This window comes from Lagenorhynchus albirostris, chromosome X (assembly GCF_949774975.1).
Source record: "Lagenorhynchus albirostris chromosome X, mLagAlb1.1, whole genome shotgun sequence".
Taxonomy (NCBI): Eukaryota; Metazoa; Chordata; class Mammalia; order Artiodactyla; family Delphinidae; genus Lagenorhynchus; species Lagenorhynchus albirostris.
The window spans coordinates 131358272-131376899 of NC_083116.1; the positions used below are offsets into that span (position 1 = coordinate 131358272).

The 18628-nt window shown below is 48.9% G+C and overlaps 1 protein-coding gene across 2 annotated transcripts in view; it reads left to right on the forward strand.

Annotated features, from left to right (window-relative positions):
- The first annotated feature begins 9286 nt into the window (after positions 1-9286).
- The window catches only part of P2RY8 (P2Y receptor family member 8), a 19615-nt gene continuing 10273 nt past the window's right edge, over positions 9287-18628 (forward strand). The window contains exons 1-2 of one of the 2 annotated variants that reach the window (XR_009538582.1): positions 9287-9449; positions 14395-14829. The gene's annotated coding sequence lies outside the window, so the exon portion shown is untranslated. Of the gene's footprint in view, positions 9450-14394; positions 14830-18628 lie in introns of those variants that run through there. The other variant, XM_060138581.1, reaches the window with a different exon arrangement.

Below are 18628 nucleotides of genomic sequence, written 5' to 3' on the forward strand. Positions count from 1 at the left end.
AGAATTGTGGAAATCACTGCCACAGAACAGAATAAAGACAAAAGAATGAAAAGAAATGAAGACAGACTAAGAGAACTCAGGGACAACATTAAATGCACCAACATTCACATAATAGGGGTCCCAGAAGGAGAAGAGAGAGAGAAAGGACCAGAGAAAATATTTGAAGAGATTATAGTCGAAAACTTCCCTAACATGGGAAAGGAAGTCCAAGGAGGTCCAAGGAAGTCCAAGTCCAAGGAAGTCCACCCAAGTCCAGGAAGCGCAGACAGTCCCATACAGGATAAACCCAAGAAGAAACATGCCGAGACACATAGTAATCAAATTGACAAAAATTAAATCAAAGAAACATTATTGAAAGCAATAAGGGAAAAACGACAAACGACATACAAGGGAACTCCCATAAGGTTAACGGCTGATTTCTCAGCAGAAACTCTACAAGCCAGAAGGCAGTGGCACGATATATTTAAAGTGATGAAAGGGAAGAACCTACAACCAAGATTACTCTACCCGGCAAGGGTATCATTCAGATTCGACGGAGAAATCAAAAGCTTTACAGACAAGCAAAAGCTAAGACAATTCAGCACCATCGAACCAGCTCTACAACAAATGCTAAAAGAACTTCTCTAAGTGGGAAACACAAGAGAAGAAAAGGACCTACAAAACCAAACCCATAACAATTAAGAAAACGGTAATAGAAACATACATATCAATAATTACCTTAAAAGTGAATGGATTAAATGCTCCAACCAAAAGACACAGGCTCACTGAATGGATACGAAAACAAGACCCATATATATGCTGTCTACAAGAGACCCACTTCAGACACATACAGACTGAAAGTGAGGGGATGGAAAAAGACATTCCATGCAAATGGAAATCAAAAGAAAACTGGAGTAGCAATACTCATAACAGTGAAAATAGGCTTTAAAATAAAGACTGTTACAAGAGACAAGGAAGGACACTACATAATGATCAAGGGATCAATCCAAGAAGAAGATATAACAATTTTAAATATATATGCACCCAACATAGGAGCACCTCAGTACATAAGGCAAATGCTAACAGCTATAGAAGAGTAAATCAACAGTAACACAATAATAGTGGGGGACTTTAACACCTCACTTACACCAATGGACAGATCATCCAAACAGAAAATTAATAAGGAAACACAAGCTTTAAATGACACGGTAGACCAGATAGATTTAATTGATATTTATAGGACATTCCATCTAAAAACAGCAGATTACACTTTCTTCTCAAGTGCACACGGAACATTCTCCAGGATAGATCACATCTTGGGTCACAAATCAAGCCTCAGTAAATTTAAGAAAACTGAAATCATATCAAGCATCTTTTCCAACCACAATGCTATGAGATTAGAAATCAATCACAAAGAAAAAAAAAAGTAAAAACTACAAACACATAGAAGCTAAGCAGTAAGTTACTAAATAAGCAAGAGATCACTGAAGAAATCAAAGAGGGAATCAAAAAGTACCTAGAGGGCTTCCCTGGTGGCGCAGAGGTTGAGAGTCCACCTGCCGATGCAGGGAACACGGGTTCGTGCCCTGGTCTGGGCTGATCCCACATGCCGCGGAGCGGCTAGGCCCGTGAGCCATGGCCGCTGAGCCTGCGGGTCCGGAGCCTGTGCTCCGCCACGGGAGAGGCCACAACAGTGAGAGGCCCGCGTACCGCAAAAAAAAAAAAAAAAAACACCCAAAAACCTAGAGACAAATTACAACGAAAACACAAGAATCCAAAACCTACGGGATGCAGCAAAAGCAGTTCTAAGAGGGAAGTTTACAGCAATACAAGCCTACCTCAAGAAACAAGAAAAATCTCAAACCACCTAACCTCACACCTAAAGGAAATAGAAAGAAGAACAAACAAAACCCAAAGTTCGTAGAAGGAAAGAAATCATAAAGATCAGAGCAGAAATAAGTGAAATAGAAACAAAGAAAACAGTAGCAAAGATCAGTAAAACTAAAAACTGGTTCTTTGAGAAGATAAACAAAATTGATAAGCCTTTAGCCAGACTCATCAAGAAAAAAGACAGAGAGGACTCAAATCAATAAAATTAGAAATGAAAAAGAGGTTACAACGGACACCACAGAAATACAAAGCAACATAAGAGGCTACTACAGGCAACTCTATGCCAATAAAAAGGACAACCTGGAAGAAATGGACACATTCTTAGAAAGGTATAACCTTCCAAGACTGAACCAGGAAGAAATAGAAAATATGAACAGACCAATCACAAGTAATGAAATTGAAATTGTGATTAAAAATCTTCCAACAAACAAAAGTCCAGGACCAGATGGCTTCACAGGTGAATTCTATCAAACATTTAGAGCAGAGTTAACAAGAACACACTTTGACATAAGTCACAGCAAGATCTTTTTTGATCCACCTCCTAGAGTAATGGAAATAAAAACAAAAATAAACAAATGGGACCTAATGAAACTTAAAAGCTTTTGCAAAGCAAAGGAAACTACAAACAAGACAAAAAGACAACCCTTAGAATGGGAGAAAATATTTGCAAATGAACCAACAGACAAAGGATTAATCTCCAAAATATATAAATGGCTCATGCAGCTCAATATTAAAAAAGCAAACAACCCAATCCAAAAATGGGCAGAAGACCTAAATAGACATTTCTCCAAATAACACATACAGATGGCCAAGAAGCACATGAAAAGCTGCTCAACATCACTAATCATTAGAGAAATGCAAATCAAAACTACAATGAGGTGTCACCTCACACCAGTCAGAATGGGCATCATCAAGAAATCTGCAAACAATAAATGCTGGAGAAAGTGTGGAGAAAAGGGAACCCAGTTGCACTGTTGGTGGGAATGTAAATTGATACAGCCACTTTGAAGAACAGTATGGAGGTTCCTTAAAAAATCAAAAACAGAATTACCGTATGATCCAGCAATCCCACTACTGGGCATGTACCCAGAGAAAACCATAATTCAAAAAGACACATGCACCCCAATGTTCATTGCAGCACTATTTACAATGGCCAGGTCATGGAAGCAACCTAAATGCCCATCGACAGACGAATGGATAAAGAAGATGTGGTACATATATACAATGGAATATTACTCAGCCATTAAAAAGGAATGAAATTGGGTCATTTGTAGAGACGTGGATGGATCTAGAGACTGTCATACAGAGTAAAGTAAGTCAGAAAGAGAAAAACAAATATCATATATTAACGCATATATGTGGAACCTAGAAAAATGGTACAGATGAACCGGTTTGCAGGGCAGAAATAGAGACACAGATGTAGAGAACAAATGTACGGACACCAAGGGGGGAAAGCGGCAGGGTGGTGTGGTGGTGGGATGAATTGGGCGATTGGGATTGACATGTATACACTAATATGTATAAAATAGATAACGAATAAGAACCTGCTGTATAAAAAAATAAATAAAATTCAAAAATTCAAAAAAATAAAATCAAATGACATACTAGGGGCTTCCCCGGTGGTGCAATGGTTGAGAGTCCGCCTGCCACTGCGGGGGACACGGGTTCGTGCCCCGGTCTGGGGGGATCCCACATGCCGCGGAGCGGCTGGGCCCGTGAGCCATGGCCGCTGAGCCTGCGGGTCCGGAGCCTGTGCTCCGCCACGGGAGAGGCCACAACAGTGAGAGGCCCGCGTACCGCAAAAAAAAAAAAAAAATGACATACTAGCTGCAGGGTTTTATAAATCCTTAGCTGTACAAATATTCCTTTTCGTCAAATGTGTAGGAAGATCTTGACGGTAATGCACCTCATTCAGGAAGCCAAATCCAATACATTCTTTTTTAAGTTTATTGTTTAATTATTGTGCATCAAGGTCCATAATACACTTCTGTTGCTCTGATCACTTTTCATCCTAGGACCACTCACTCGGAAGAGACCTTTTAGCACGTAGGCCCTGATGGTACAGGAAGTGAAACCCGTGTTGAGGTGCCAACGCTTACACCTATTTTTGTTGCCGTGAGTTGGATGGGGTGATATACAAAAGATTTTCCGACATAGATTTCGACAATACTAAAATTAGACTCTAAAAATGGTAGAAATGAAAAGACAATTTCACAAAAGGAAAGATGTGAATTTTTGAGAAAAAAAAAAAAGATTTTAAAGAAGAAAGAAAGGAATACTGTGAAATTCCCCAATCTTTAAATAGAGTTTCTCCATGGGCTATTTCAATGGATGATGGAGTATATAGCACCGATACAGTTAGAATCCACTGCATACCCTCACAGTTGTCACCCAGCAGTTGTATGTTGAAATAGCATGGTTCATGATTTGTCAGAAATTGTTTGCATCCTTTAAAACTTAAAATATTAGCTGTCAACCCTGAAATTCTTTTAGCATGCGCAGAGAACGTTGTTCGTGCTACTTCCCTGGGGGCCATAAAAAGGACCACAAACTGGGGACTTAAAACAGCAGAAATGCATCCTCCCCCATCCTGGGGACCAGACGTCTGAGGTCAGGGTGTCCCAGGGCCATGCTCCCTCTAGAGGCTCCCGGGGAGGGTCCTTCCCGCCTCTTCCAGCTTCTGGGGGCTCCAGGCGTCCCTGGGCTCGTGGCCGCATCCCTCCCGTCTCTTCCTCCGTCTTCCCGGGGCTTCTCCTCTGTGTCTGTCTCTCCTCTTCTGTCTCTTAGAAGGACCCTGGCATTGGATGTAGGGCCACCCTCCTCCAGGAGGACCTCAGCTCAGACCCTTCACTGCATCCCATCTGGAAAGGCCCTGTTTCCAAGTAAGGTCCCGTTCCCAGGTTCCAGGGGTCGGGATGTGGACACGTTTGGGGGGTCACCACTCAGCTCACCACACCACTGGAGGCCATGAACCCCGCTTTGCTGGGTGGAGGCTACTGGTCCAGCCTCACTGCTGAGGGGCCAGCTGGGGACAGGGCTGTCCCACAGCGGGGACCCCCCGGGGGGCCCTGGGGGTGGGCATGGCAGCTGGTGCAGAGGCCCCAGCAGGATGTCTGCAGGGGAAGGGGGCAGGGCCCACTGAGAGTGACAAGAAGGAGGAGCTGTGTCCCCAGCAGGGCCCGTCCCCGGCCGGCTGTCACCAGCACAAGCTCCATGTTACCAGCGGGGAGGGACCGAGGGAGAGGGGCTTAGAAGCAGGGTAAATAAACCCATTCTCTTTGCAAGGTACACATGGGGACATAGTTCCACCCGTCACACGTCTGGAAATGGCTTTACTTCCGAGTCCAAAAGTGAAAGCTGAACAGAAACTCATAGACTCGCGAAGGCCTGCAGCTCCCGGCCAGCAGCGCTACCAACGGCTCCGGGGTCAGACATTTTGCGCTAGTAGGAGTCACCTCCCAACACAGACAAGCCTGGGCCAGACCCAGACACTGGAGGACAGTCCCACGCCCTGCCATGTTGCCCTGTGGTCACGGGAAAAGGTCAGGGTTAAAAATCCCCACCTCGATAAACAAGGGGGGGGGGCGGTGGAGGGAAGGCCTGGGAGTTTGGGGTTAGCAGGTGCAAACTGTCATATATGGGATGGATCCACAAGGCCCTCATGTAGAGCCCAGGGAACTGTATCCAATCTCCTTGGATAAACCATCACGGAAAAGAATATGAAAAAGAAAACGTATATGCAGACATATATACGTATATGCATACATATATACATATATGCATACATATATACGTATATGTGTGTATAGCGGGGTCACTTTCCTATACAGCAGACGTGGGCACAGCATTGGAAATCAACTACAGTCCAATCAGAAAGTAATAATGGAAAAAATAATCCCCACCTCAACAGGACAGAACAGCCCGGGCTGCAGACGGGGGCCACTTCGGGCCCCCACGCCCTGTCCCTTCCGTGGCTGCCACCCAGAGGGTGGACCGGCTGCAGCTCACCCTCCTGACGCTGGGGACTCTCCCGGGTTAGTCCTAAAAGTCGCTCCTCCCTGGAAGCCCCTGCAAACCCTGCATCCTGGCTGAGGGAGCTCGGCGGGGCCAGAGACACAGACACAAGCAGAGAGTGTCCTCGCCGGGCACACGGGGAGCAATGGACCTTCTGGGGCGGTCGGGGAAGGCTGGGGAGGGGCCGACCCTCAGACCCGCAGCCGCCTTCTGCTGATGCCATCATGACCCCAAATGCTGCCTCTGAGCCTGGTTGGATCCGGAAACTCCTGAACATAGAGCAGCACCCACAGCATTTAGGGTGTCTCCCTCCTGCCTCCCCATCACCCTTAGAAGGACTCTGTGCTGACACGGGGCCACCCAGACAACCCGGGGTCATGTCCCAGCCTCGGCTGCCCCTGACCAGGCAAGGCCCACATCTGCTCAGGCAGCTGCATCCTGTTTCCAGGCTGTGCACCGCTGACCGAGGGCTTACGCTGGAATCAGTGTAGAAATTCCCTTTCTCTTCCCCCACGAAATCCGAAAAGCTCCATTTTATTTTATCTTCTTTTTTATTGTATCTTATTTTAGTTTACTTTTTTTTCTTTTTTCATATTCTTTTCCATTTACGTCATTACAAGATATTGAATATAGTTCCCTGTGCAGGGTCTTGTAGTTTATCTATTTTACAATGTATATAGGAGTGTGTATCTGCTAATCCCAAACTCCTAATTTATCCCGCCCCCTCCACGCTGTATTTCACTTTAAAATTTTAAACTTTACCTTGCTTTATTTTATCTTATTTTATTTTGTTTCTGTGGAAAGAACACTTAACATCTACCCTCATAACAGATTCTTAAGTGCATAATACAGTATCGTCATCCGTGGGCCCAGTGCTGTACGGCAGGTCGCTAAAACTTGTTCATCTTCCCAAACCGAGACTCTGTCCCCATTAAACACTGACTCTCCATCCCCCTCCCCCAGGCCCTGGCCCCCACCATCCTACTGTCTGTCTCTATGAATCTGACGGCTCCAGGGAGCTCCTAATAAGTGGAATCACAGAGTATTTGTGTTTTTGTGACTTTATCTCGCTGAGTGTCATGTCCTCAAGGTTCATCCTCGTAGCCTGTGTCAGAATCTCCTTCCTTTTTCACGCTGTATAATATTCCACAGTATACAAGGACCCCATTCTGTGTACATCCGTTCATCAAACAATTAAAAATAGAGCTACTGTGTAGTCCAGCCATCCCAGGTCTGGCTCTATATCCCAAATAACTGAGATCAGAACCTCAGAGAGAGATTGGCACCCCCATCTTCACAGTGGTAGGACTCACAGCAGCTAAGACATGGAGACGCCCCAAGGGTCCCTCCAGGATGAACCCGTGTCAAAGTTCTCAACCTCTGAGTAATCCCTGGGTGACACGCATGCCCTGCGCATCCCGGCTGTCCCTGGGCTCCCGGGCAGGACGGTCAACCCCATTGCTGGTCCTACAAACTTTAGGGAAGCAGGGAGGCTGGACTCCACCCACGGCCATGGGAAATGTCCGTGGTTCCCACGGCCAACAGGGGCACCAGCGTTGGCCTCCAACTTCCCTAAACTCTGTCATGCGGCCCCACCCCCATCCTTCCCCATCCACAAGACCCTCATCCTGTGCCGGCCACTTCCACGGCCGCCTGCTGCTCTCCTGGGCCCGCCGGACACTCTCTCCTCTTGGTCTTCACTGTGGACCCTCAAAAGCCACGGCAACGCAGGAGCTGCAGGCTGCTAGCCTTGGGGGGCATCCGTGATCACAGCCCCTTCTCCAGGCAAGATGCCCCGACCGTACCGCGCCTCCTTCGCCAGAGGCGCCCACGTCCCATAATCCCCAGAGCCTGAGGGTGTGTTTTGGTACTGGGCGCAGGGGGCTGACCTATACCATTCATGAAAACTCGCTTCTGTTTTCATCATGATTCCTTCTTTGGACCTTGGGTTATTCAGAAATGTCCAGCAGTCGAAGAATCTTCAGTCATCTTTGAGTTCACGGGTTTCCAGCCTAATTCCATGAAGGTCAGAGAGTGTATCCTGAATGTGTCTCATCCTTTGAAACGTGTGATGTTTCCTGCAGACTCAGGAGATGTTCTGTTTGGGGGCTGCGTGGAGATGATCGTTATGTCTGTGGGGTCCAGAGCACAGATACGGAAATCCTGGGTGGCCTGAGGCCAAGGGCTGTCCACGTACTGTTCTCCATGGTCTCTGTCCCCTGGGGTGCCCGGCTTCAGTAGCTGACGGGAGAGAGAACTCTACAGGGTGGTCCATGTCCGTCTGCTCCGGAGAAGCCTCCAGCTGACAGGGGCCGTGGATACAAGGAGTTCCTCCTGGAAGCCACGCGCAGGCCACATTTCATTAGGAGGCCAGCGAGGGTGGCTCCGGACAGAAGGCGTCCTCTAGCAGACAACGGTGTCGGTCTCTCCTCCGTGGGACTGGTCACTCTTGCTGAGAAATAACAGGTTAGAACAGGAAGCAGAGAAGAAAGACACAGTGATCGTAGACTCAAGGCTGAGTAGAAACTAGTCCCAGCTGTAGAATGTCTGGCGACTTCTGTAATGAAGCAGACAGGGCGGCTCAAACAATAAACATTTATTCGTTCAGTCCTGGAGGCTGCACATCCGCGATCCAAGTGTGGGCAGGGCTGGTCCCTCCTGAGGCCTCTCCCCTTGGTGTGTAGACGGCCGCCTTCTCCCTGTGTCCTCAGAGGGTCGTCCCTCTGTGTGTGTCTATGTCCTGGTCTCCTCTTCTTATAAGGACACCAGTGCTATGGGATCAGGACCCACCCTAATGACCTCATTGTACCTTCATCCCCTCTTTAAAGACCCCGTGTCCAAATACAGTCACATCCTGAGGTCCTGGTGGTCAGGATGCCAAGATACGAATTTTTGGGGGGAATACAATTTAGTCCATGGCAGGGGGAACCTCAGAGAATATATCCCACTGCTTGACAACCAGGAGCCCTCTTATCCCAGTGTAATGAGTAGGCTTTTAAATAGTTAATATTAGCAGTTTTTGAAAAATAAACTAATATTAAATATGTTCAAAGGAAGCCACACTTCAACTCATTACAGTCTCTCATCGTAAACTAACAGCTCTCAGGAAGTGATTCCCGAATCTATTTGGGTGAGACTTTTTTTAAAACTTGTTTTTCTAAAAAGACATATTATAAAAATATGTAAAATCCACTCTAGTGACCCATTCCACCACCAACCCCAGGGACCCCACCGTGAAAAAGAGGAACCTTTTCCACCCACGGCGGCTCTGCCCTCGGGCTCCGAGTTTCGTAACCTTTGTGCACTTAATTACATCTGCAGATGACAAGTTACCGTTAGAGGCAGTCTGCTGCGTCCCTGGAGGGTTGGGGACGGTGTCTGTTGCAGGGCTGGTTGGGGGACAGACAGGAGGGTCACCGGCAGAGTGGGGAGCTGTCTTGTTCCTGTGTGGACCTTTCTCTGAAGGGGCAACCTCCCGTGCCCCGGAGTGAGGGTCCCCCGCACCCGGCTCAAACAAGCTGCAAGGGGCCTGCTCACCCAACACCGCCACCCTCCCAGCAGCCACCGTAAGTCACGGGACAAGGTGTGGGGGTGGGGGAAGGCAGTACAGGGTCCCCCGGGGGTGAGCCGGGAGGCAGGGGGACGCGTGTCTCCATTTTAACGGTGCCATTTAATTGCGGGCCAAGGGCTCACGTCACATCAGCTCACTTTAGGGCTGTGTTATTTTAACCCGGACACCCCAAAGTCCTAAACGTATTTGTGGGGTTTGCCGAGAGAGGACAGAGGCTGCAGAGGAGTCGTGAGACTAGGGTGGCGGTGCTGGCAATGGTTGAGACTTCCATGGAAAACCCCCATTCTTCCACATCCTAAGGTGCTATTCTTGTCATTTCTGTTGATATGGAAACTGAGGGTCTGAGTTAAGGAACTTGTCCAAGACTCAGATCCAGAGAGCCGCAGAGGCGGGTGCCGGTGGCTGCATGCACGTGGCTACCGTGGAATGTCCAAGCGTTGGCTGAGGCAGGAGGTGAGGGCTCCGTGGGCCCCCTCCTCTGGAATTCCGTCCCGAGTGGGGACGCGCTGCTTCCTGGTGGGTGAGTCGTCCCTCTAGGTGGCAAACAATAGAAACTTGGCTCATGCTAGCCGAGGCCAACGTGGAAACTGTCGAATTGGATAATTAGGAATGTCAGGGCAGCTTCAGGCATGGCTGGATCCAGGGGCTCAAGTGGTTGTCCGCTCCCGTTTTCTCTCTTGTCCCAGATTTCAGCTCTGCCATCCTCTGTCTCCCTGGCAGGCTTTAGTGGCCCTGGAGGAAAGGCCAGTCACTCCGTGGAGGGAAAGAGGGTCCCGGCAGCCCCAAACCCCCATCTTTACGGAGCAGAACTCACAGGGAAAGGAGACAGCCTCTCTCTCCCAGCACCTCTAGAGGGTTCTGACTGGCCCTGCCAGGGTCAGATGACCAGCCCTGGACTGATGCCTAAGGACAGAGTGAGGGAGATCCGTGATGGGCCGGGCTTCAGCCACTTCTCACTCTTGTGTGATTGACAGTCCCTCGGACCAGGGGCTCAGAGTGGGACAGGTTCCAGAGGTAGAAGGGAAACTAGACGCCAGCTCCCCTGCAGCAGGGGGATGTGAGGGGGGTTCTGGACACCAGGTTCACTGCAGGGGGGGACGTGAGGGGGGTTCTGGACACCAGGTCCACTGCAGGGGGGAGTGACATGGGGGGCTCTGGACACCCCTCCGCTGCAGCAGGGGGATGTGAGCGGGGTTCTGGACACCAGGTTCACTGTAGGGGGGGACGTGAGGGGGGTTCTGGACACCAGGTTCACTGCAGTGGGGGGACAGGAGGGGTGGCTGGTTAACTTGTCCGAAGTCACAGGCCTAGGGCTGGTCACCTTCTACGCCACCCCCTTCCTTCTGTTTGTCCATCACGCCTCCATCTGTCCATTCACTCTGCATTTATGGAGACCGTCCTCGTGTCATCTATTCCCTCACTCTTCATTTATCAGGAAGGTCCTTGTGTCTGACTTAAACTCAGGACAGAGCTGTCCATGTCCCATGCAAGGCCCTTCATCCCTCTGTGCGTCGGTTCCCCCATTTGTAAACGGAAAACAGTAGGGGCTTGTCTCCCGAGGAAGGGTCTAGGAGGACACGTTTGCACACGTGCAGGATGATTCTTTCCAAGGAGCGGGAGACGCAGCCCGAGGGCTCAGGGAACGGTGGCCCGAGCCTTCCACGTCATCCCCCGGGTGCAGGGCCAGGAAGGATGCTGTCTGTGGCCTTGGTACAGAAGGAAATGAGAACAATGGCAGCCCCTGGGAACCTCGGCCCATCCACGGTGGCTTCCAGCACGAAGCTTTGCGTAATCAGCGAAGGTGTTCAGGCCACCCCTTCCTCCTGTTCAGGTCGTGGCTGGGATTCACTCAGCCGTGGGGACCACAGACCTGAAGACGTGGGCGGTCAACTCCAGATACGCTGGCAGTGACCCGAGGGGTGAGGACGCTGGGGTACAGGGACGAAAGCCTCAGAACTAGGAGTTCACGGGGCAAAGGGCCAACTACACACAGGGAAGCACAGCAGAGGCGTCCTCAGGCTTCTCCCTGCGATTTATGAGGCATTTTTAAAAATTGAGCTATAATTCACACAACATACGATTAACACTTTTAAAGTCAATAATACAGGGGCACTTAGCACATCCACAATATTGTGCAACCATCACCTCTGTCCAGCTCCAGAAAATTCTTATCCCCCCAAAAGGAGACCCTGTCCGCACTGAGTAATCAGTCCTCATTCCCAACTCCCTGTGGACTCTGGTAACCAAAAATCTGTTTTTTGTCTCTGTGGATTTGATGATACTGGACATTTCACATAAATGGAATAATAAAATATGTGTCCTCCTGCGTCTGCTTCTCTCACTGAGCATCGTGTGTTCAAGGTCCATCCACGCTGTAGCCTGGGTCAGAGCTTCGCTCCTTTTCATGGCTGAGTCATATCCCATCATGTGGATGGACCCCATGCTGTGTATGCACCCACCCACCCATCCATCCACCCACCCATCCATCCATCCATCCACCCATCCATCCACCCATCCATCCGTCCATCCACCCACCCATCCATCCATGCATCCACCCATCCATCCACCCATCCATCCATCCATGCATCCACCCATCCATCCATCCATCCATCCACCCACCCATCCATCCATCCATCCACCCATCCGTCCATCCATCCATCCACCCATCCACCCATCCACCCATCCATCCATCCATCCGTCCACTCACCCATCCATCCACCCATGGACACTTGGGCTGTTTCCACCCTTCGTTGTCAATACTATGGCTACGAACATGCGTGTACATGTTTCCATGTGGACATACGCTTTTATTTCTCTTGAGCTTCTACCTAGGAGGATAAGTGCTCGATCACATGGTAACTGTACATTTAACTAATTGAGGAACCACCAGACTGTTTTTACGAGGCGATTTGTAAACAGTGAGGAGTTGAAGGGGACAGGATGAACTCTATCCTCGGTCCAAGTCCCCCGGCTTCCCACCTCATCTGGGGCCACCCTTCACACTAGGAATTGTTGGGCCACCCCTCACTCTAGCCTGGCTCTCAGACCCCAGACTTGTATTGAAATGCTGACCACAATAATCGATGTATTAAGTAGTTTGTCCCAGGAAGGACCACATAAATCTATGTGTGTGGGTGACCCCATCAATCTCAGAACGGTCCTTTGCCTTATCACCACCCGTTTCTTGGGTTGAGACATGTCCCCCCAAATTCACATCTGCCCACAGCCTCCAAACAGGACCTTACTTGGAAACAGGGTCTCTGCAGATGTGATGCAGTGAAGGGTCTGAGATGAGGTCCTCCTGGAGGAGGGTGGCCCTACATCCAATGCCAGGGTCCTTCTAAGACACAGAAGAGGAGAGACCCAGACACAGAGGAGAAGCCCCGGGAAGACAGAGGCAGAGACGGGAGGGACGCGGCCACGAGCCCAGGGACGCCTGGAGCCCCCAGAAGCTGGAAGAGGCGGGAAGGACCCTCCCCTGGAGCCTCCAGAGGGGGCGCGGCCCTGGGGCACCTTGACCTCAGAGGTGTGGTCTCCAGGGTGGGGGAGGGTGGATGCGTTAAGTCCCCCGTTTGGAGTGTCTTATTCTGGCGGTCCCAGGACATGGACCCATATTGACGAGTTTCCACTCTCTCCATGGACCCTGGGAATCCAGTCGCCAGCTCGCGCTGTCTACTATAAACCAGAGCCCCTGCCTCCACCACTGATGTATCTATCTTTAACTTTCTGGCCCAGCAAGGAATCCCAGGCTCGTGGGCACTGCCACTCCCTGCACCCGTGACTCAGCCTGGAATTAGCCCTTTCCTGAGCCTGAGTTGTCACCCTCGGGCCCTGCATCTCCTTCTGGGGTTGGTGACTCAGCTCTCCTATGGAAAGGTGGTACCCCACTGACCTCATCTCTTCCCCAGTAAACAGCTTCCAAGCCCCACCTGGTTTTCCGTTTACTCATTTCCAGACCTAACCCTTGCGGGGGGAGGGGTGGGTCAATGTGTGACCGTGCATCTCAAAACATGTGCGTTCATTTCGTTTATGAACCAGACACACACGGGTGGTCAATCCTTCTACTAATTCTTAGCAAAGTGCAACGTCTTTCTTATGTTCCAGACGAAAACCAGAATTCCATTTGCAAGCCCTGAAATGTCCTTCTCAGGCCCCCATGGGTCATCTTGGACCCTCTCTGGAGGATGGGCTTCTTCCTTGGAGACCCTCACTCCAGGCCGTCTCTGATTCGCCGGGTACCCTCGTAGGTTTTGGTGTGTGGCCTGCTCAGCCCGGAAGACCCCCATCTCTGACCTTCTCCACCTGTGCCTGGGGGCTTGGGGGCAGAGAACCCAAGTGGGAGGCGTGTCTGTGAAGTTTCATGTGTGATGCAGCTGACTGTCCAAGAGGGCTTATTATGGTGACTTCATTTAAAATATCCTTTTTGCAGGGGGGCACAAAGCACTTCCTAAAAAGTCGCCCTGACATGCATCTGTGTCTGTGCTTATTGCCATTTTAGGGGAGCTTTTCCACTTTACCAAGAGAGACGTTTCCACGGCATCTCCAGAGCAGGAAAAAGTATATGTCACACCTCGGGGTTCTGGTCACCAGGGGTCTGAATCGAGACACCAAGGATGGAGCCCCTCTTGGGGTTCAGGCAGGAGCGAGATGACAGCGGTACCTTGGTCCCTTCTCAAAGGTTCCTTAGATGGTTTTCTCCCTGGCACCTGGGCAGGTCACATTGATAGCAGTTGGATGAAAGGAATCACCGCGAATGTGATTAAACGGTTGTATGGCTAGCCAGTAACCTAGAGAAGGCATTTGAGTGACCATCTTTAAATAGAGGAGAGCTATTAGTAAATCAAGGGTGTACACCTCTCTCTCTGTAGGTCTGTCTCTGTCTCTCTGACTCTCTGTCTCTACTGATCTGTTAAGCAAGTCTGTCCACGTTGTTCACACAGCTGGAGTTCCGGTTCACCCACGAAAGAAGCGCTTTTGAATCTCACAATACGTGCCACTTGCAAACTCCTATTTCCCAGCAGGGCCCCAGCCAACACCCCCCAGGCCGGCTCTTTTCTCTTCTTTACATGTCACTTCACGTTCATTACCGCTTAATTAATGCATCCGCGTCAGGTTGCTTCCTGCCTCACAGACGGAGGCTAAATGTGCAGGTGTGATTCAGCCCAGACGACTGAGAGGTGCAGCTTGAAAATGGAAACAAAACAAACCAAAAAAACCCCATTGTCATGCAAAAGGAAAGCAGAGGCTTTTTGCTTTGGGCAGAATGTGGTCTCTGGCTACTTTGGTGTCGCCCAGAGCTCGGAGAGCAAGACACAGGAGGCCAAGAACACTGGAGCGTGCAGGAGGTGAATGAAAATCACCTGTGTGTAGACAGCCAGCGGCATGCAAATCACCTGTGATGGACTGTGTGCAGATTGTGTAATCAAAGGGAAAATAAACGGAGGGACGGAGATAAGAGCTCCGCTTGTGTGTTTGCGCTTAGCGGGGAGCGTCCTCGCCCTGCGGTCTGAGGGTTCTGCCGAGAGCACAGAGGGACAGATGCCCTATCTGTCCTCCGTCGCCCACAGCTGCCTCGTCTCTGCTGCTCCGTCCTCACTTTGAAGCTGGCAGAACCTAGCATCCCCTTAGGGGCAAAACAGCAGTAATGGGAGTCTTGTGGCTACAAAGACGGGGAACCTGGAGGGTGTGGAAGCTTGAAGGCATCAGGTCCCACTCAGGAAAGTGTGGTTCCCGCCTCCAAGTGAGCAGACGGCCACAGAGGATGCAAGCACCCTCTTATAACGCCCAGCGTGGAAGAGAGTTCCCATTTCAGATCCTCACTGGCGTGTGGTGGTGGTGTTTGCAGATCTTAGTCATTCTGATAGCTGCCAGATGGTATCTCGATCTCGTGGTGGTAATTTACAATTCCCTGAGAGGCGACCGACGGGGAGCATCCTTTCCTGTGCCTTGTTGCTGTCTGTACATAGTGATGAAGTGGAGTCTTTGGCCCGTTTTTATATTGGGTTCTTTGTTTTTCTTATTGTTGATTTTTAAGAGCTCTTTGTATATTGTGGATTCCAGTCTTTTTTTTTTTTTCAGATGTGTCTTTTGCAAATATGTTCTCCCAGTCTATGACCTGTCTTCTTATTCTATTTACAGGGTCATTTGCAGAGCAGACTTTTTTTAAAATTTTGACAAAGTCCAGCTTATCCGTGATTTCTTTCATGGATTGTGCCTTTGGTGTTGTATCTAAAAATATCTGATTGAAATATGCAATCAGATATTCAGATTGCCATGCCCAAGATCATGTAGGTTTCCTCCTGCATTACGTTGTAGAAGTGTTATAGTTTTGTGTTCTACATGTAGGTCTCTGGTCCATTTTGAGTTAATTACTGTGAAGTGAGCAAGATTTGTGTCTAGATTCCTTTTTTTTTTTTTTCCATGTGGATGTGAGTTGTTCCAACACCATCTGTTGAAGAGACTCTCTTCACTCCATTGTATTGCCTTTGCTTTTTTGTCAAAGATCAGTTGACCATATTTATGGTGTCTACTTCTGGACTCTCTATTGTGTTCCGCTGATAAATTTCTCTATTCTTTCACCAACACCACACTGCCTTAAAAAAAAAATTACCTAGAATATTCCTAAAAGGTCATGATTCTCTTTTTTTAATTGAAGTATAGTTGATGTACAATATTATATGTTACAGGTGGACAATCTAGTGATTCACAATTTTTAAAGGCTATACTCCGTTTATAGTTATTATAAAATATTGGCTATATCCCCTGTGCTGTACAGTATATCCTTGCAACTTATTTTTTTTAATTTTTTTAAGGGGTTAGACACACTTTACTTCTCTCTGCTGCAGGAAAACCCACCATAGCTTATCTCTTTTTTTTTTTGTCTTTTTCTATTTATTTATTTATATAGTTGCGGCACCTTCACTGCGGTGTGTGGGATCTTTAGCTGAGGCATGCATGTGGGATCTAGTTCCTGGACCAGGGATCGAACCCGGGTCCCCTGCATTGGGAGTTCAGGGTCTTATCCACTGTGCCACCAGGGATGTCGCCACCACAGCTTATTTTATACATCGTAGTTTGTACCTTTTGCTCCCCCATCCCTGTATTGCCCCTCCCCGCTTCCCTCTCCCCCCATCTTGCTTCCTGTAGCGTTAGAGTAAGTCTTGAAGTCAGGCAGTGTCAGTCCTGCCATTTTGTTTTTCTCCTTCCATCGTGTGTTGCCTATTCTGGGTTTTTTGCCTCTCCCTATAGACTCCAGAATCATTTGTTCTAAATCCCCCTCTTGTAACGAGGTGTTAGGATGGCAGGTGTCTCTGCGGTGCCCCAAACAAGCCCCTTAAGGCAAGGCTTACAGCCCCACTTGGGGAGACAGTCAGGTTCGGGTGGGTGAGTGAGCCCAGGGACGTCTCAGATACAACTGTTTTACAAGAGTTTGGGATTTTACGTTGTGTTTTCTTGGATCCCACCATGCATTTGCTCGGCAGACACAGAGCCTCTGCAAAGAGCAGACATACTGACAATCCCTGTGTGTGACGGCACACGAGGAATAGTGACAATACAGCCTGGGGCACAGAAAATAACAAACATTGGGCTTCCCTGGCGGTCCAGTGGTTAAGACTCTGCGCCCTCAGTAAAGGGTGCGCAGGTTCGATCGCTGGTCAGGGAGCTAAGATCCCCCATGCCTCGCGGCACAGCCAACAAACAAACCAACCAGAATTCCCATCACGTATCAACAGCTGCTACCATCATGCTAACAAGACAGAGTTCTGAGTGGCCCAATGGCGGGTCAGTCTTGGTTTCCAAAAGGGAAACGCCAGTGTGAGAGCATGAGAGAGGCACTCAACCTCTGTGGCCGTTATGAAGGTGTGACTTGAAACTTCAGTCAGATGCCACTCATCGCCCATCAGATGGAAAAGATGAGACAGGCCGCTGACAGATTTTCGGTGACAACTTGAGGAATGAGTTCCCCACCTCCATCCCACTGCCCTTGTTCTACTTTCTGCAAATTCAAATTGGCACCGTGTGTGGGAAGGGTGTTTGGTGGTGGCCTCTCTGCTGCTTCAATCTTCTGGAAGACACTGTAGAGAACTGGTATCATTCCTTCCTTCAGGCTTTGGTAGAATTCTTCACGAGCCCATCTGGACCTGGTGCTTCCTGCTTTGGAAGGTTATTAATTATTGATTCAATTTCTCTCATAGATATAGACCTATTCAAATGGTCTATTTCTCCGGGTGACTTTTGGCATATTACGTCGAGGCAGTGGTCCATGTCATCTAGGTAATCAAATCTGTGGGCATAGAACTGTTCATGTTATCCCTTGAACCTCCTTTTAACGTCCGTGGGATCGGTAGTGATGTCCCCTCGTTGATTTCTGATATTTGTAATTTGTGTCTTCTCCCTTTTTTTCTTGTCAGCCTGACTAGAGGTTTATCGATTTTATTGATCTCTTCAAAGAACCAGCTTTTGATTTCTTTTTTTCTCCTCAATTGATTTTCTGTTTTCAAATGCATTGATTTCTACTCTCGCTTTTATTATGTCTTTTCTTCTGCTCGCTTGGGATTTAAAAGACTCTTCTTGTTCTCGTTTTCTAAGGAGGAAGCTTAGAGGGTAGGTTTTAGATCTTTCTTCCTTCCCAACACATGCGTGCAGTTTAAAAAGTGCACACCCTTTGTTTCAGCGACACTACTCCTAGGACCCTGTCTTAGAAGACGTTATCACATGCTCGCACAGAAATGCTTGCAGAGGTGTGAGTCAGCACAGGCTGAAGTTCAGGTAATCCCTCCAAATGCCCACAGCCTGGGGAGCAGGGTGAAATACCCACAGAGCATTCCAGCGTGGAAAATGGCAGAGAGGAACTCTATGTAAGTTCGAAGTGGGAACGTTGGGACAGGTGATATGTACAGCATGCAGGTGAAAACTCCTACCTGTGTGGGTGCATGCACATACACGTGTGTGTGTGTCATGTACACCGAGACGTGTCTGCAAGAATGCGACACAGCAAACATACCCCAGTGGTCACCTCTGGGCGGGGGGAGCAGGGAGGGGCCTTGTCCTGCAGGCGAAAAGCATGAGGTCAGACACAAATACTGCTGTTTCTTTTTATTCCTTGACCCGGAGCAAATATGTGTCTGCTCTATAATTGGAATGTCTGAACACTTAAGCAATGTTGTGCCTCTT